Raw genomic sequence first — 16821 nt, 5'->3', positions numbered from 1 at the left:
CGGTACCGTCTACCCGATGTCTCCTGGGCCAAGGCTTAAAGGTATTCTCTCATTAAAGTCACTTGTTCCCCTATTGTCACCTATGAGATCAGGCTCCCAAATAGCCATATCTTCCAGCCCCTCTTCAACTCATCTTATTCCCTCACCCCAAACCACTGCAGGTCGGATGCAGAATTCAGCCACGTGGACATAACCAATCAGCCCTCTGTTGTAGTAGTCATTCACCTGAGCTGGCACCTGGAAGGACAATGACAAGGACGGTTCCCATCTGTTACACAGGTGCTCACCAAGACCTTGAAGGAACAACAGAGCTGAGCCATCATGGTAAGCACAGGGCCATGGGGGCACCGCTGAAGACCTCAGAGGTGCAAGGAGGAAATGGTGGCACTGAGAAACAGCTGGACTTTCCCACATAGGCTCCTGCCTCCTCCTGGTCTCATGCTGAGGACAAGATACCTGGGCCTGCTCCAGAAGGTGGTCATGAGCCTCCCCTGCCTCCTTCTTGGTGTGGCTAACTGGGTTGGACAGGGTCCCTCTCCTAAAGCCCTATTGTCCCCGAGACCTCAGAATGTGGTCCATACTTTGATTCCATACTGCTGGCTTCTATGTGTTTGTGTTTTTAAATCAGCACCTGGGCTTGAGAACAGCTCTCTGAGACAAGCCATGTGCCTCAGAGAGGAAGCTGTCTGAACTGTCTGACTGGGGTCAGATGCCCACTCAGGATAGTGTTGGAACAGACAAAAAAGGAAGAAATGAAGGGAGGGGAGAAATGAAGTGGCTGGCTCACTGAGATGTTCAGAAGAGCTCAAAGCTGGTGTCCAGAAGCAAGACAGAGTGCTGGGAGAGGCACAGAAGGCAGTGACACCGAGTGACACATATACACCCGAGTACAAGCAGGTGAGAAGCCGTGAGACACCCATTGAATTTCCAGGGTAGACAAGATGTAGCTACCCAGACCACTTTTCTCTGCTGCTGCTCAGTACCTGGATGAGTTTATGCTACCTGCTTCCCCGAGTCCTCCTCCACAGGGTGGTGATAGGAGGCTGTGATCTGGTTGTGGGAATCCAGTGGTGTGCTTCCCTGAAGCTCAGAACCGTATGTGAGGCAGAAGCGGCAAGCCATCGGTGTTACCAGGGCTGCTGAGGGGCCACTGGTACTGAGTGCTGGGGCGAAAGGGATGCTGGGAAAACAGTGCGCAGACACAGTGTGCACTGCAGAAACTTCCACAGGAATACATCCCAGAGCCTGGGGAAATGGCTGGGATATGAGGCTTGCTGGGTGAGCATGAAGACCTGAATTCAAAGCCCTAGCACCCATGCAAGCCTCTGTGAATGGTGGAGACAGAAGATTCCCTGGGGCTTGATGGCTGCCAGCCTAGCTCCAGAGACAACAGGACACTTTGTCTCAGGGGAATAAGGTAGAGAGTGATAGAGAAAGACACCCTGTGTTCTCTGGCATAGGCACATATGCACATCTACTGCGCATGCACACAAACACACACACACCCTCCCACACACAAACACCCTGCACACACACCTACCCACACACACACTTACACACACCTACATACACATACCTACACACACACACTCTCTGATATACACACTCACACACAAACACCCCCCACACCTACATACACATACCTACACAGACACACACCTACACATACACACTCCTTCACGCACAGACACATACACATTTACACACACACACTGGCACTCTCTCTAACACACACCTACACACACACTCCTACACACACAGACACACACACCTACACACAGAGAGACACACTCTCTCACATACACACACACAGACACACCTACTCTCTCTCTCTCTCTCTCTCTCTCTCTCTCTCTCTCTCACACACACACACACACACACACACACACACACACACACCACTGCCATCACCACAGCCATACACATACCTTCTCCCGACACAAAATAATATATTATAACATTATTATATTTGCTAAAGAGTTAAATTTTAATTGAACAAGAAGGCAGGGCTTGATGTCTAAATTGCAGAGAAGGAATTAAGTAACACCTGGATGTTTTTAAATAATTTGTGGTTGATTTTAAATTCATATTGCAAATTCTAGTGCTGGTCAAAAGTTAAATATAAAAGTTCAGTCCAAATGAACCCACCCCGCACTACTATGACAAAAAGAGAACAAAAGGAAGGGAGAGAAATAAATTTGACTAAATTAGAATCTATAGAAAAAGGTGATAGCACAATTTTAATTTCTGCATTCAGAAGGCTGAGGCAGGAAGGTCTCTAAGTTTGAGGCCAGCCTGTTCTACATGGGGAGGGGGGGGTGTTCCAGATTAGCCAGGGCTATACAGTAAGACGCTGTTTCAAAACTAAATGAGCTCTCTCCACCAGTCGAACAAGATGCCCAAAGGAAAGAAGGCCAAGGGGAAGAAGGTGGCCCTGGCCCGTGCTGCCATCAAGAAACAGGAGGCTAAAAAGGTGGTCAATCCTTTGTTTGAGAAAAGGCCCAAGAACTTAGGCATTGGACAGGACATCCAGCCCAAAAAAGATCTAACACGTTTCATCAAATGGCCCTGCTACATCAGGCTGCAGCCGCAAAGAGCCATCCTCTAGAAGCAGCTCAAAGTCCCTCCTGCCATTAACCAGTTCACCCAGGTCCTGGACAGGCAAACAGCTACTCAGCTGCTTAAGCTTGCCCACAAGTACAGGCCAGAGACAAAGCAAGAGAAGAAGCAAAGGCTACTGGCCCGTGCTGAGAAGAAAGCTGCTGGCAAAGGCGACGTCCCAACCAAGAGACCACCTCTCCTCCGAGCAGGAGTCGATACAGTCAGCACCTTGGTGGAGAACAAGAAGGCTCAGCTGATGGTGATTCCCCATGATATAGACCCCATTGAGCTGATGGTTTTCCTGCCTGCCCTGTGTCGAAAGATGGGGGTGCCCTACCGCATCATCAAGGGAAAGGCCAGGCTGGGGTGCCTGGTCCACAGGAAGACATGCACCACTGTTGCCTTCACACAGGTTAACTCGGAAGATAAGGGTGCTCTAGCTAAGCTGGTGGAAGCTATTAGGACTGTACTGGCTAGTTTTGTGTCAACTTGACATAGGCTGGAGTTATAGCAGAGAAAAGAGCTTCAGTTGGGGAAATGCCTCCACGAGGTCCAGCTGTGGGGCATTTTCTCAATTAGTGATCATTGGGGGAGGGCCCATTGTGGGTGAGACCATCCCTGGGCTGGTAGTCTTGGGTTCTATAAGAGAGCAAGCTGAGCAAACCAGGGGAGGCAAGCCAGTAAGTAACATCCTTCCATTGCCTCTGCATCAGCTCCTGCTTTCTGACCTGCTCAAGTTCCAGTCCTGACTTCCTTGGTGATGAACAGCAGTATGGAAGTGTAAGCTGAATAAGCCCTTTCCTCCCCAACTTGCTTCTTGGTCATGATGTTTTGTCCAGGAATAGAAACCCTGACTAAGACAAGGACCAATTACAATGTCAGATATGACAAGACCCATCGTTACTGGGGAGGCGATGTCCTGGGTCCTAAGTCTGTGGCTCGTGTTGCCAAGCTAGAAAAGGCAAAAGCTAAAGAACTCGCCACTAAACTGGGCTGAGTGTACACTAAGTTTTCTGTACATAAATATAATTACAAAATTAAAAAAAACCTAAATGAATAAATAAATAAGGATGGGGAGATGCTTTCATGGTTAGAAGTAGGTACTTCTCGTGAAGAGAACCCAAGATCAGTTCTCAGACCCCATATCAGTTGGCTCAGAATTGCCAGTAACTCTGCTCTTAGGAGCTCTACAATTACATAAAAACTCATGCAAATTAACCAGGCTGTACTAAAATGCCTCTGTGTGACGGACCAACAGATAGGATGGATTCTTGTGTCACCATAGAAATGCATCCCTCGCATCTATCTCCACAGAGGAGAGTGACGGAAAGCACCGGTGTGGCTCTGAAATCTGTCACTCTCTCAGCTGTGAGGTCACACCTGCTGCAGTCTGATCTGAGCCAGTGCCCCAGGGTGGCAGGTGTACTATGACAAGGCAAACCTGGGCTGGGGGTGAGATTCCTCAGAGGGCAGAGTCCGCCCCTGAAACACACAACCAGACTGCGCTGGGGTTGACAGTGGCCCTCCACCAAACTCTTCTCCTTCCTTGCTTCTAGTGCCTAAGCCTTCACGGCATTGGGACAGCCCACTGTGGGCTCTTCCCAGATCTCCTCTAGGGAGTGCCTTGCCGGGTCAGTCCTGTCTCAGCCTCGGTCTCTCAGAAGATAGGGACTCACAAAGGAGGGACAAAATGATTACTGGCTTCATAACATGGAGGAAAACAGGTCCAGCTTTCCAGTGCTCAAAGACTCGGTACAAACTGCATATAAAGATCATGTGGCAGGGTCTGTGGCACTTCCCTGCCCCCACCCCTGAGCATGACTATCCACAGCTTGTCTTGTCCAAGCAGAGGAGAATGTTTGCATATTATAGGTTATCATGCAAAATAGTTCAGATGGTGTGAGAAAAAAAGTGGCACCGTGAAGAAAGCATCTCAAAAGTGACTGTGTTTTGACCCTGATATTTCACATCAAAGACAAGTTCTTGAGCAACAGAGATGCTTATAAATGGGCTCTAAATGTTCAGCATCCTATTGCCAGTCTTGAAGGAAATTAGCAGTCATCTAAGTTAATGTTGGCAATAAAATGGGAACTTGTATTTTAAAGGTTGATGTGGCCTTCCTAAAGCCATACAGCTTTAGAATCCCTTCCAAAAGGAACACACCTTTCACCTCCAGGACCGTATGCTGATAGCACCTAGTGCTGGATATCTTTCAGGGTCAACTCTAGCTCCCAGGCCAGGGCAAGGCTTGTCCTAGGTACTGAGGCCCAGGCCTGTCTATCCACTGAAGAATAGTGAGTCCAGCTTGGCGAGCTTAGGAGCACCCCGCTATGCAGCCCATCTTGATCAGAGTTGAGCTGACTCCAGAGTCCTTCCTGCCCAGTGCCACTTGCTCACTGTCTTGGTTTCATTTCCAGTTTCTGTGATAAAATGCCCTGACACAAACAACTTGAGAGAGAAGGGGTTTATTTGGCCCACTGTTCCAGGTTATTTGTTTGTTGTCTTAGGGAAGTCACATTGTCTGGAAGTTGAAGTCACATCCACAGCCAAGAGCATCTGCAAATGCCTGTGGGTTAGCACTCAGCTCCCTTTCCCTGCTCAGACATTCCAGGATCCCCTGCCTAGGGAATGGTGCCACCTACAGTGAGAGGATCTTCCCACCTCAATTAGTGTCATGAAAATAAACCCCTGCAGACATGCCCATAACCCGTTTAACCTACACTTTCTTCACAAGTGATTCTACACGGTGTCAGGTTTACATCTAAAATAAACTCTCATGCTTACCCTTGGTTTCCTGGATAGATCTCTACTCTCCCTGGTGGTTTTCCTGTCAATCTTGCTTCCTTCTTTTCCTGGCTTCCATAGGAAGTTACTAGTGGGAGGATGATTCCAGAATTCCCCATGGCTCTTTGGAGCTGTGTTTCGGGATGAGACCACTCTTACACTCTTCCTCCTTCTCTTGCATCATGGATGAGCTCTCCTGCTCCCCTCCACAGGTTGCGCTGTCCTTTGACATCATAGATGCTTCTTCTGGTAAGATCCTGCCGTGGCACATGCTTCTACGAAGACCCTGGCCAACAAACACATCATCCTTCCAGGGACTCAGCTGGGACACTGTTGCTTTCCCTGCCAGTCGGGGCCCTGCAGGGTTAGAAGTTCTGGTTTTTACAAAGAAGTCCTTTGTTACCACAGTGTGACTGTCAACTTGGCAGGGTCTAAAGTCACCAAGAGGTAGGCCTTGGGACATTCCTGTGAGGGACTAAGTAGGTTAAGCTAATTGTGTTGGAAAGACTCATTCTGAATGTGTGAGTAGCCATTCCGTGGACTCTGTTCCCAGACTGAATAAAGAAGAGAAAGTGAGCCCTGAGTCCCAACAGTGTGACAGCTGCCATCTTCTCCTGCCACCATGTCTTCCCCATGATAGACTCTATCAAGGAACTATTGGCCAGCATGAGCCCGTTCTCCACTAAGTCGTTTTTGTCAGAGGGTTTTATCACAGCAACAGGAAAAGAAACACACAGGAGTCATGAGATTTCAGTGGTAAAGCCAACTATGGCTGCCTGCAGAGCACACAGGGCTCCTGACACCATAGAGGGACGGGTAGGTGAGAGAGAACAGCCATCTATGCAGAGGTGGCTGCCTCTGGTCCAGAGAAGTTGTGGATGCCTTTCACACCACAGGGTGAAACCACAGAAACATCCCCGAACGCCAGCTCTCCCAGCTCTGGGCCGCTGCTTCTGTGTTCAGCTTTAGAGGTGGCAGAGCTGAGCCGCAAACTGCCATTGGCTGTATGGTTCCTCTGGATGTGGGGACTGCATGCTCATGGTGGCCTGCATTGTTTCTCAGGACTTTCCAGGTGCAGCCAACTTTCCTTCCCTTGGGTCTGAGAAAGCACCTGATGGGTGACTTTCAGATGCCAAAGGGTTCCAGACTTTCTAACCAGTAAACTTTGTAAAGACTGCCCAGCAGGGATGTCCAACCTGTGCTTCACAGATGCACATAGCCTAGGATAGCTCTTTGTGTCAAAGTCTTGCAAAATAGAAGTATGTATGTTCTTGCAGCCCAAGAGCCTGCGTTGGGCACCTTGGATTTATGTTATGTCTCAACGCAATTCTTCCGGTGCGGCCCAGAGAGGTCCAAAGGTTGGAATTTAGGCTCCATATACCGCAGATGGTCTCTATCATTTATCAGCTTTTCCTATTTTTAAAAAAGCATTCTTTTAAAAACAGTTTTAAAAAAAATTAGTTTGTGTGTGTGTGTGTGTGTGTGTGTGTGTGTGTGGTTCATTAAAAAAGAAACCAGAGCCTTAAGCCTTAAGTTCGGTGACCCCTGATCTAGGGTTTTGTTTTTCTTCCTATAAATAGACTTTGCGAATGAATTTCTTCGTCTTTCTCTCTTTGGTCTTACCCTTAAAGTGGCATTAATAAAGGATACAGATCAGATACATAAATTATGTTAGTTGTTTTCTTGCTGCTGTGACAACATGCTTGACAAACATGCGTCACTTAAGGGGAAGACGGCTTGTCTTGGATTAAATGTGGCCTGAACAACCCATCACAGTGGGGCAGGCACGGCGGTGGGAGAATGAGGCAGCTGACCACATCGCTCCCACAGTCAGGAAGCCGAGAGCAATGAGCGCGTGTCGCTCCACCCGGCTTCCCCTTCCCCCTCAGTGTAAGGCCCCCACCAGCTGGGTGATACCACCCACGCTCAAGGTAAGTCTTCCCTCCTTGGCTAAACCTTGCTGGAAACCCCCTCACAGGCACGCCCAGAGGCATGGCTGTCTCCTCAGGTAATCCAAATGCAGTCATGATGTCAGTGAAGATTAACCGTCACCGCTTCTGTATATATTTCAGCACACTCCTATAGATACAGAGCCATCTGCTGTGTCCCTGCATTGTGGTGTAGATACACAGTGTTTGCCCCAAAGGCTCATGAACCTCTGGGCACATCTAGGGGAGGACAAATACCTTTGAAAATGGTATTTCTCTGCTCACAGGGACAGGAAGATGAATAAATACAGCAACTAGAAGGTGGTTTTCCTAAAACCCCACACTGACTTTGACCACAGCACACACACCCAGGGAGTTAGTCTGGCCTCGGTGCACAGTCCTCTGTCCTGTGTAAACCTCTGTGGACTGCCTTGAAAGTTTAGAGTTTAAAAGGTGCAACTTAGAAATCACCACCATAGGTGCCTAGAGCTCACAGCTTTCCTTCCTCACAGAGAAGAAGCCTCACTCAACAGAGTGACGGAGCAGCATCCTGAAGGGGACACATCAGGGACAAATTGCAACCAAGTAGCAAATTGTTAATTTGAGCCACTTCCACCTCAACTGGCCAGGAGATCTAAGTGTAGGGAGCAGCTGTGAAAGGGAAGGAGCTGGGGGAATGGGCAACAGCTGTGGCTAATCCTCAGCTCTGTCTCTCTGCCAGCCCCACCCTCAGACTGCTAATCCTCAGCTCTGTCTCTGCCAGCCTTACCCTCAGGCTGCTTGCTTTGCAGCATGGTGCTACTTGAGCCCCTTAAGGAGACTGGGTGGGATAGAGAGGCAGTCTGGCCCTGAGGGGTTGTGGGTGCATCACATCTGAGAGAGTGTTTTTGGCGTGGAGCAGGGTGGGGCTGTGCCACCCAGACAGCAGAGGGGCGAGGGAGTCCTTCTGTTCTCAGTTTCTCAGTTTTCCTTTTAAAGGGACAAGGCCAGATTGTGACATTCTCACGGAGCTGGCATGGCCCTCAGGAGAATAAGGATATGTGTGTTCTGTTTTGTTTTGTTTTGTTTTGTTGGGGGAGGGCGTGGAATGGCTTTACTGAAATGCAATTCGTACTCCATACTTGTTGCCCATGTAAAGTTTAGGAGTCAATGGTTTGGATGCATTGTACACAAACACAAGCCTGTGGGAGCCCGAGTTAGCATGGCTGGAAAAGGCAATGATTTTGCACAACAAAGAAGGCTACACAGAACAGCAGTTCTCTGAGGAAGCTGTGGGGAGTCCTGAGATGCCAGAGACCTTGGACAGAGGTAGATCACAGATGTCCTGAGCTGGAAAGCAGGTGGAGAGGGGCAGGCAGAGGGCAGTGAATGAAGGATCCAGGGACTAAGAGCAGAAGTGCGGTCCTGCTTGAACGTGAGAGGAAGAAGCTGTCTTTGAGGTTTATGCAGCCAGGCTGTGCTTAGGGGATGACAGGGAGGGCTCGGGGGAGCCTCATGGAGGAACCATGGCAGCCAGCCACTGAGGTACCTGCATTAGCTACACAGAGATGGGGACAATGCGGGAGGAGCAGCTGGGCCAAATGACAAACTCTTCAGCAAAGGAGAGAGGGAGGAGACAGACCAGAGGAAAATGAGCAGAAAAGGGGTCATGCTTCACTTCCTACGGGGACAGAACATGTTTATCACTGACCACGGGGACAGAACATGTTTATCACTGACCTCATCCCCATAGGAAGAGATGCTTGTAGTGGGAAGAAACTTCAACACAGAGCTGAGCTTTGTTTAGTCACAGCGCCAAAACATTGATTCAATTATCTCCTTCTCTCTCTCTCTCTCTCTCTCTCTCTCTCACACACACACACACACACACACACACACACACACACACTCTCACTCACAGAGATTGCTGGCCATTTGTATGTGGAAATTGCATTTTAAAATACTTTTGGTGGAAGTGTGCATTTATACACTGAGCTAACAATTCTGTTTACAGGACCTNAAACTTCAACACAGAGCTGAGCTTTGTTTAGTCACAGCGCCAAAACATTGATTCAATTATCTCCTTCTCTCTCTCTCTCTCTCTCTCTCTCTCTCACACACACACACACACACACACACACACACACACACACTCTCACTCACAGAGAGAGAAAGTTATACCCACAAAGACACCACATACATAGAAACACACATAGGCACACATATACACAGACACATACACACAGAGACACAGACATGCACTTAGAGACAAACACATATAGAGACACAGACACACACAAAGAGACATAGACACACGTACAGGCACATGGAAACACACATATACAAACAGGCACACACAGACACACAGATACATATAGAGACACACAAAGAGAGAGACACACAAATAGAGACACACACACACACAAATGAACACAGACACGCAGAGAAACATAGGTACACATGGACACATACAGAGTCACACAAACACGTATAACAGAGACATACAGACAGACATATTTTCATTGTCTCAGGATCACTCCTATAATTTCTTTTCTGCCATCAATCATGGTCTGAGAATATTAAATGGGGAATTTCAGAAATAAACTATTCACAAGTTTTGAATTGCATGGTATTCTGAGTCATGTGACCCCCTTCATCCAATGGCTCCTGTGTCCAGTGTATTTATGTACACTGTCTTTTCTGGATCACCTAGCAACCATCTTGGATATCAGCGTTGGGTACTATGATTTGTCATGCTCTCTCTCTCTCTCTCTCTCTCTCTCTCTCTCTCTCTCTCTCTCTCAATGCTAGTGTGTATGTGCACACATGTGTGCAGGCATGTCTCAGTTCACGTCTCAGAAACTGATGGATCTGATTTGAAACCAAGTCTTTATCAAAAATATTCAGAACTTCCCCAAAGCTCAGTTCTCAACTTTTGACTTTTAATTCTGAGTCAGTTTGGAGGCAAATGAATGAAAAGCTTACAAAGACAAATCTCACCAGAAGGACCAGGGATCCCAGCTGACTGGGAATGAAGTCTGGTGAATCATGAGAGGAAAAGGTAGGTCTCAGCCCTCCGGAAGGGAGGGTCCAACAGGACGCATGCAGTGTGGTACTGTAGGGCTCTGCTACTTCCTCGGAGCTAGAGTCACCCAAGGATCTTCCACACTTGGTTCCTCTGAAAGATGGACAACATTCCCACCCCAACAACCCTTTCCACAGGACTCTTAAGGTACACAGAATATTGACTTTGAAAAAGTTTCAAAAGTGTAAAGTCCCAAGCAAATTAACTGTGATTATGCTCATAACAAAATGCCAGATTATTTTACCAATGAATGAAACATAAAGGGCTACTCATTCTCCCCCAAGGGCTGTCCCAGGCTACCTAGGAGTATGAAATGCCCAGAAAGGGACAAAAGCTGGGTGGCATTCAAAAGATTTCCTGTCATGTTGCCATCCAGGACCCTGGGCCCTGCAAGCTGACTCTCTCCTTCTTGGTGATCAATATATGGGGTGGAAAGAGGCGGTGTCACCCTTTCTTGGAACAACTGAAGCTCTCTCTGGAAAGAGTCCATAAAAGATGCTGGCTCTGAAAGGCTGCAGGCTGGACCAGAATATCATTAAGCTGAGGTGAGAGAGCATCTGGGAGTGCCTAGAAGAAGGGTCATCAGGAAGCAAGGGGAGGTGGCCCTGGTATCGCCTGGGCTGGCTCAGTTGGACACCTATAAGACACTAGTTACCCCTTAAGGTAGGACATGGAGCCCATGAGGATACACATAAATTCATAGTGACAGACATGCAAGAGGGCATGAACCTCGTTCTGTGTCCCCAGGGAATCAGAGCCATGGCCAGGTGTTCTTATGGCCCCAGGAGTGAGGCAGGGCACATGGGACTTCCTTCTGCTTCCCTCCTGTCTCTACTTATTAGCCAAAAATAAAGCCATCAAGACTCATGAGATTCCAGACAGATAAAGCCACTTGGGCAGAGGCAACATCAGCAGACCCTCTGCTCCACCTCAGGCGGGCTTCACGGTTTTAGTCAATTCATCCAATCTCTTCAGGACTTAATAGATAACTTTCCAAATCTGAGGTACCAGCTGTCTCCCAAGTCCCTTCCGGAATGTCTTATTTATTTTTTAAAATGCCCTATGCATTGCCTACAGCCTGATATTATGGAGGCATCTTCTTAATTGAGGATCCTTCCTCTCAGATGACTTCAGTTTGTGTCAAGCAGATATAAAACTAACCAGCACACATGTGTATGTGTGTCCAATGTGTGTGTGTATGTGTGTATATGTATGTATGTATGTATGTTCGTATGTATGTAGGTATGTATGCATGCATATACGTATGTGCCAGATGATGATGAGGGGCCCAGAAGATTTTCTTTTCACTTGTATTTCCTTATAGTAATAAAATGGTTCTAAAAAATGAAGAATATTGATTTTTAAAAGGTAAAATCCATCTGAGCAGTTATCACAGGAAAAAATAAGAGTACTGGTAGATTTACTAATCTTTCTTCTATTTTTATCAGTTTGTGGTTATTATTATTATGATGATGATGATGATATTAGTATTATTTTTTCCAGGTAAGTGTGGGAAGAGATACTATGCATTCCAAGCTTTGGGACCTCCAAAGGTCACTAGAACTATCTGTTCCAGCTCTAGAAAAGTGCTGAGTCCTGCATGGCCACTGCAGAAGGGACAGTGTGACTCAGTTTCTGCCCTTGGAACAGAGCAAGCAAGGCAAGGACCTTCACAAGTGTTGATGGTCACTGTGGTCATGGGGCTTATTTGTATAATAATGTACATAATGTATTTTATGCTTTTTCCTTTGGAGTCTGGGAGGGAAGGATGTGTCTTAGCAAAATAGTAAATGCTGTGACTGCTGTGACTTCAAGACAACCCTTAAGGCTGTGGGAAAGATCCCTGAAAACATGAGTTCAAGAATGTATGATCTCTCAACTATGCAAAATTTAAGGATGCAATATGAATTGTACGAGGAGCTTCACTGACCTAAAAGAACAAAGGCAGTTTTGTTTATGAGGTAGCTTGTCAGAAAGATTCAAAGGCAGGCAAATTTCTGAGTTCAAGGTCAGCCTGAGACAGTGTATTTAGGTACACGCCTGGTGGGAATGGTAATCTTAGGACAAGATCCCACACAGCTAAACTTATTGTTTATGCTGACAAAGGCAGGCAGATCTCTGAGTTGATTTACTATGTTTTTTAAAAAAATGAACTGGGGGTGGGTGGGTGGAGAGATGACTCAGTGGTTAAGACTCAGTGGTCACTCTTCCAGAGATCCTGAGTTCAATTCCCAGCAACCACATGGTGGCTCACAACCAGCTGTAATGGGATCCTATGCCCTCTTCTGGTGTGTCTGAAGACAGCTAAAGTGTACTCATAAATAAATAAATAAATAAATAAATAAATAAATAACTTGCTGTCCCTTTCTAAGAGTCCAAGGGCTAAGGTCATAAAATGCTAATTTATGAGATAATCAAAAGGGAGCCTGAGTAAATGATTGAACTGATATGCAAATAAAAACCTGGGTTTTGGTCTGCAAGACCTGAGCAGTCTAGAGATCTCTGGAGAGCTGTCTTGAGCAAAATTCAGAGCTGTCAGCTTGTATCCACAATTGACTTCAAGTCGTTTCTTCTGGTGCTTCCAAACACCCCTTCCTCAGAACTCCTGACCAAACCAAGGCTGGACCTAGGCAGAGAATCTGAGACAGCCTCCTCACAGCTAAAAACACCGTGGTCATTGGGAATTCTCTAACATAGATTTCTGATTTGGTGTGCCATGCATTACTAAAATGTCATAACAGCAGGATTCAGTTCTTCCTACGAGCATTGAAAGCCCGATGACAAAGATACAGACAGACACACAGACACACAGACACACAGAAAGAGACAGAAACAGAGACAGACAGAGAAAGACAAAGAGAAAGAAAGAGACGACAGAGATACAGACAGTAACAGACACAGAGAGATAGAAACAGAGAGACAAAGATACAGACAGACACACAGATACACAGAGGGGGAGGGCAGAGAGGGACAGGGACAGGGAGGGNGGGGGNGGGGGAGGGGAGGAGGAGGGGGAGAGTGAGAGTGAGACAGACTTAGTGTGACACACTGGGCTAAGGGGACACTCCACGAGAATATTGACTGAGTTACGGCTCCATTTGACATGGAGCAAAGCCGTCCCATGTTCATGGAGACCCTCCCTCACTATCTTTACTTCCAAGATTTCACGACCTCTTTCTGATCCTCTATTCTTGCAACCAGAAGAGGTTTGGTCCTATTTGACAAACACAAAGCTGGATTCAGGCTAAGTCATCAGCTAACATCCCAACTATATAAAGACACCAAAGGTCAGTGTGGCCATCTCCCTGACAACACAGCATCCGGAATCAAAATCATTCCTGGAACACCAAGTGTGAGACAGATGAGGGGAGGGGACTAGCTGCCATGGGGACGGTGCTCCCCTCTTTGGCCAGAGGCAGTATATTCTGCAGGCCACTGTACACTAGAGCTGACTGCAAGAAGAGCCTCTAAGGCTGTCAGTTGCAAGCTCTGCTCGGCCTTGAGGTTGGAGGAGCTTCAGGAACCTCAAAGAAGTCCAGGGCAGTGACTGACTGCTGTGTTTGGTGAAGCTGCTGAGGAGGAATTAGGTTGTTTCATTGTAAGGATCAAAGGCAGAGAAGGTGGCCCTGGGGCTGACTGTGGGTGGGGACCAGGCCTTGCTGGGGGGTGGAGGGTGGGGGACAGAGGGTGGGGGAGGGAGCAGCATGTCTTCCTGCTTTAGCTCTGCATCCAGCTCTGCTCCCTCACTGCTCCGACTTAATGGCCATTTGTGGTTAATGCACACAGATGCCAGAATCTTTTCAGAATTATTCATTCCTTGCCACATTTCCCCCAGGGATTGGCAAACGTTGTTTAATAATGTACTTAGCTGTAAATGTTGTGAGCCAGGCTTCAGCTACAGGGTGGGGAGAGATCAGTAAGCGATTAGCGGGGTTCTGACAGGGGGCCCAGAGGGCTTGTTTCAGGAAAGGATTTGGTCCATTGTTTTGAGGAATCTTCCCTATGCCCTAGTTCAGATGAGTGGGATGTATCCCCCTCTCTCCCATCTGTCATCTCTGCAAGACGCTGTTTGCTAATGGCTCACCTCGGGCCACTGGGCGTTTGCTTTAAATTCTTCTTCTTGAACTTGTTCTGCGAAACCTTATATGGAATATTCCAGAAGATCACTCTTGTTCCAGTAAATGAATAATAACATTCAGCTCTAGAAATAGATTATATGGAATCGTCTAGATATTCATCCTTGTTCCAATAAGACAATAGTATCCAGTTTATAAGCGATAACCTTTCAAAGATTCAACATCCTTCTGAAAATAGAGCTGTCAAGACAGACCTGAAGCTTTTAGGATTTTCACGATGCCGCTGCAGATCTAGTGACAGATTTTTCTGTGTCACATGCCTCAAATTTCAGAGACAGAAGTATAAACGGTAACTATGAAAAAAGACTGCTTACCACTTTTCCATTTACACGGAGGGACTGTGTCTGTTTCTAAGAGGTGTGCCATGTGTTGTCTGTGTGGTGATACAAGTGGCGGCTTTATTTGGCCTCATCCACCAAGGCAGCAGGCCTGTGCTGCCCACTGGACCACTCCACCCTGCAAATGATGTTGCTCAGCTCAAGGGCCTGGCAGGTGGAAGGTGCCTGGGAGTCCCTACTCTTCCTCCAAGTGTGACACCCATGTCCCCAGATATAAGACAGTGGCTTGTGAGCCACAGCCCCTGTGCTCTCACAGACATGAGTATCTGGCTCCCTTCACACACCCTCTGGACACTTCCACTGTGGACTTGGTATTGAGAGCAGCCATGCAGACCAAAACCTGATAGCCCAGAGTGTAAGGCACACCAGCTTTCTGCATCCCAAGCTGTGTCTCTTTTGGGTATTTTGGGTCCAAATTTAAACCAGGCTGAAGCGCTGAGCACTCACAGATTGCGCTCTTGAGGTCAGCTTCACCCAGATCATCCCATTCATCACAAAATAGGACTGACAGCCACTAGGGTACTACTGTCTCAATGTAAACGACAGCAGACTCCCTAAATGCTCCAGGTAGATAAAAACAAACAAACAAACAAACAAAAAACCTATGTGGTCAATAGAGACACAGAACAAGAGAGGAACCAGAGGAGAACAACCTTAAGCTTCCTTGCAAAAGGCAGGTGATGCTCCTTTGCTGTCCCTCATCATCTTCATCCACGGTAATCACCATGATCGCTATCCACACTCTTACCCCCATCTTCATCATCATCATCATCATTATCACCAACTATAACCATCACCATCAGCAACATCATGATCACCACTGCCACCATCATCCTTATCACCACCACCATCATCATCATCATCACTCTTATCATTAGTACCATGACCATCATCACCACCATTACCATCCATCACCATCTTCACCAGCATCACCATCATCATCATCATCATCATCATCATCATCATCATCATCATCATCGTCACCCCCCCACACTGGTATTCTTTGCATCTCATGACAATTTAGAAAACGCTATTCAGGCTAAGATCATTAAAACAAGTGACAGCTCAGGGTGGGGAGAATGTCAAGCAAGAGGAGCACTCACCCATTGCTGATGGGAGTGCCAACTCATACAGCTGCTATATACCTCGGTGTGACTGTTCCTCAGGAAGATAGGAATTGATTCACTTCAAGATCCAGCTATACCACTCTCGGGCATATACCCAAAGGATGCTCCATCCCACCACAGAGACACTTGCTCAGCCACGTTCACTGCTGCTCTAGTCTAATATTAAAAAACTGGAAACCTAGATGTTCTTCAACAGAAGAATAGATTTTTTTAAAAAGCGGTACATTTACACAGCAGGGTATAACTCAGCTGTTAAAAAAATGACATCATGAAATTTGCAGACAAATAGATGCCACAACAGAAAAAAAAAAAAAAAAAAAAAAAAAGATCCTGAGTGAAGTATCCCAGACCCAGAAAGATAAATACGGTTTGCAGTTGCTTCTCTGTAGACGGTAGCTGTTAAGTCAATGACAACCAAGCCACACACTGCAGAACCACAGAGGCTAGGAACAGAGTAAGGGACTGGGGGACAGATAAATGTTAGGGAAGGGAAGTAGAAGAGATAGGTGCGGAAGGGTGGGAGAAGCTGGGGTGGGAGGATCCAGTGGGGAGGTGGAGGGGGGATTGTAGAAGGGAAGAGGGGGAGCAACAGCTAAAATTAAGGGGCGTTTGAAAGGTGATGTGGACACTTAATGCAGTAGAAACTTCCTAAAAACATATACATATATAGAGGTAATCTACATGAAATCGCCAAACAGTGGGGAGACAGTGTCCCTACTGGTCATCTCTTGTCACCAAACCAAACTTCCTGTACTGGGATTGGGTTTCAGCTAATTCATGTGTCAAAAGGGGTCCCAATGGAATCCCAAAATAGCCTGTGACTGTTGCCAAAACTATAATTTG

General features: G+C 47.0%; 1 pseudogene; it reads left to right on the top strand.

The window, feature by feature from the left end:
• Positions 1 to 2389: 2389 nt before the first annotated feature.
• LOC110322231 lies at positions 2390 to 3598 on the top strand (annotated as a pseudogene).
• Positions 3599 to 16821: the final 13223 nt, after the last annotated feature.

Source organism: Mus pahari, chromosome 5, assembly GCF_900095145.1.
Source record: "Mus pahari chromosome 5, PAHARI_EIJ_v1.1, whole genome shotgun sequence".
In the NCBI taxonomy this organism is placed as follows: Eukaryota; Metazoa; Chordata; class Mammalia; order Rodentia; family Muridae; genus Mus; species Mus pahari.
This window is presented reverse-complemented; position numbering and strand designations above follow the sequence as displayed.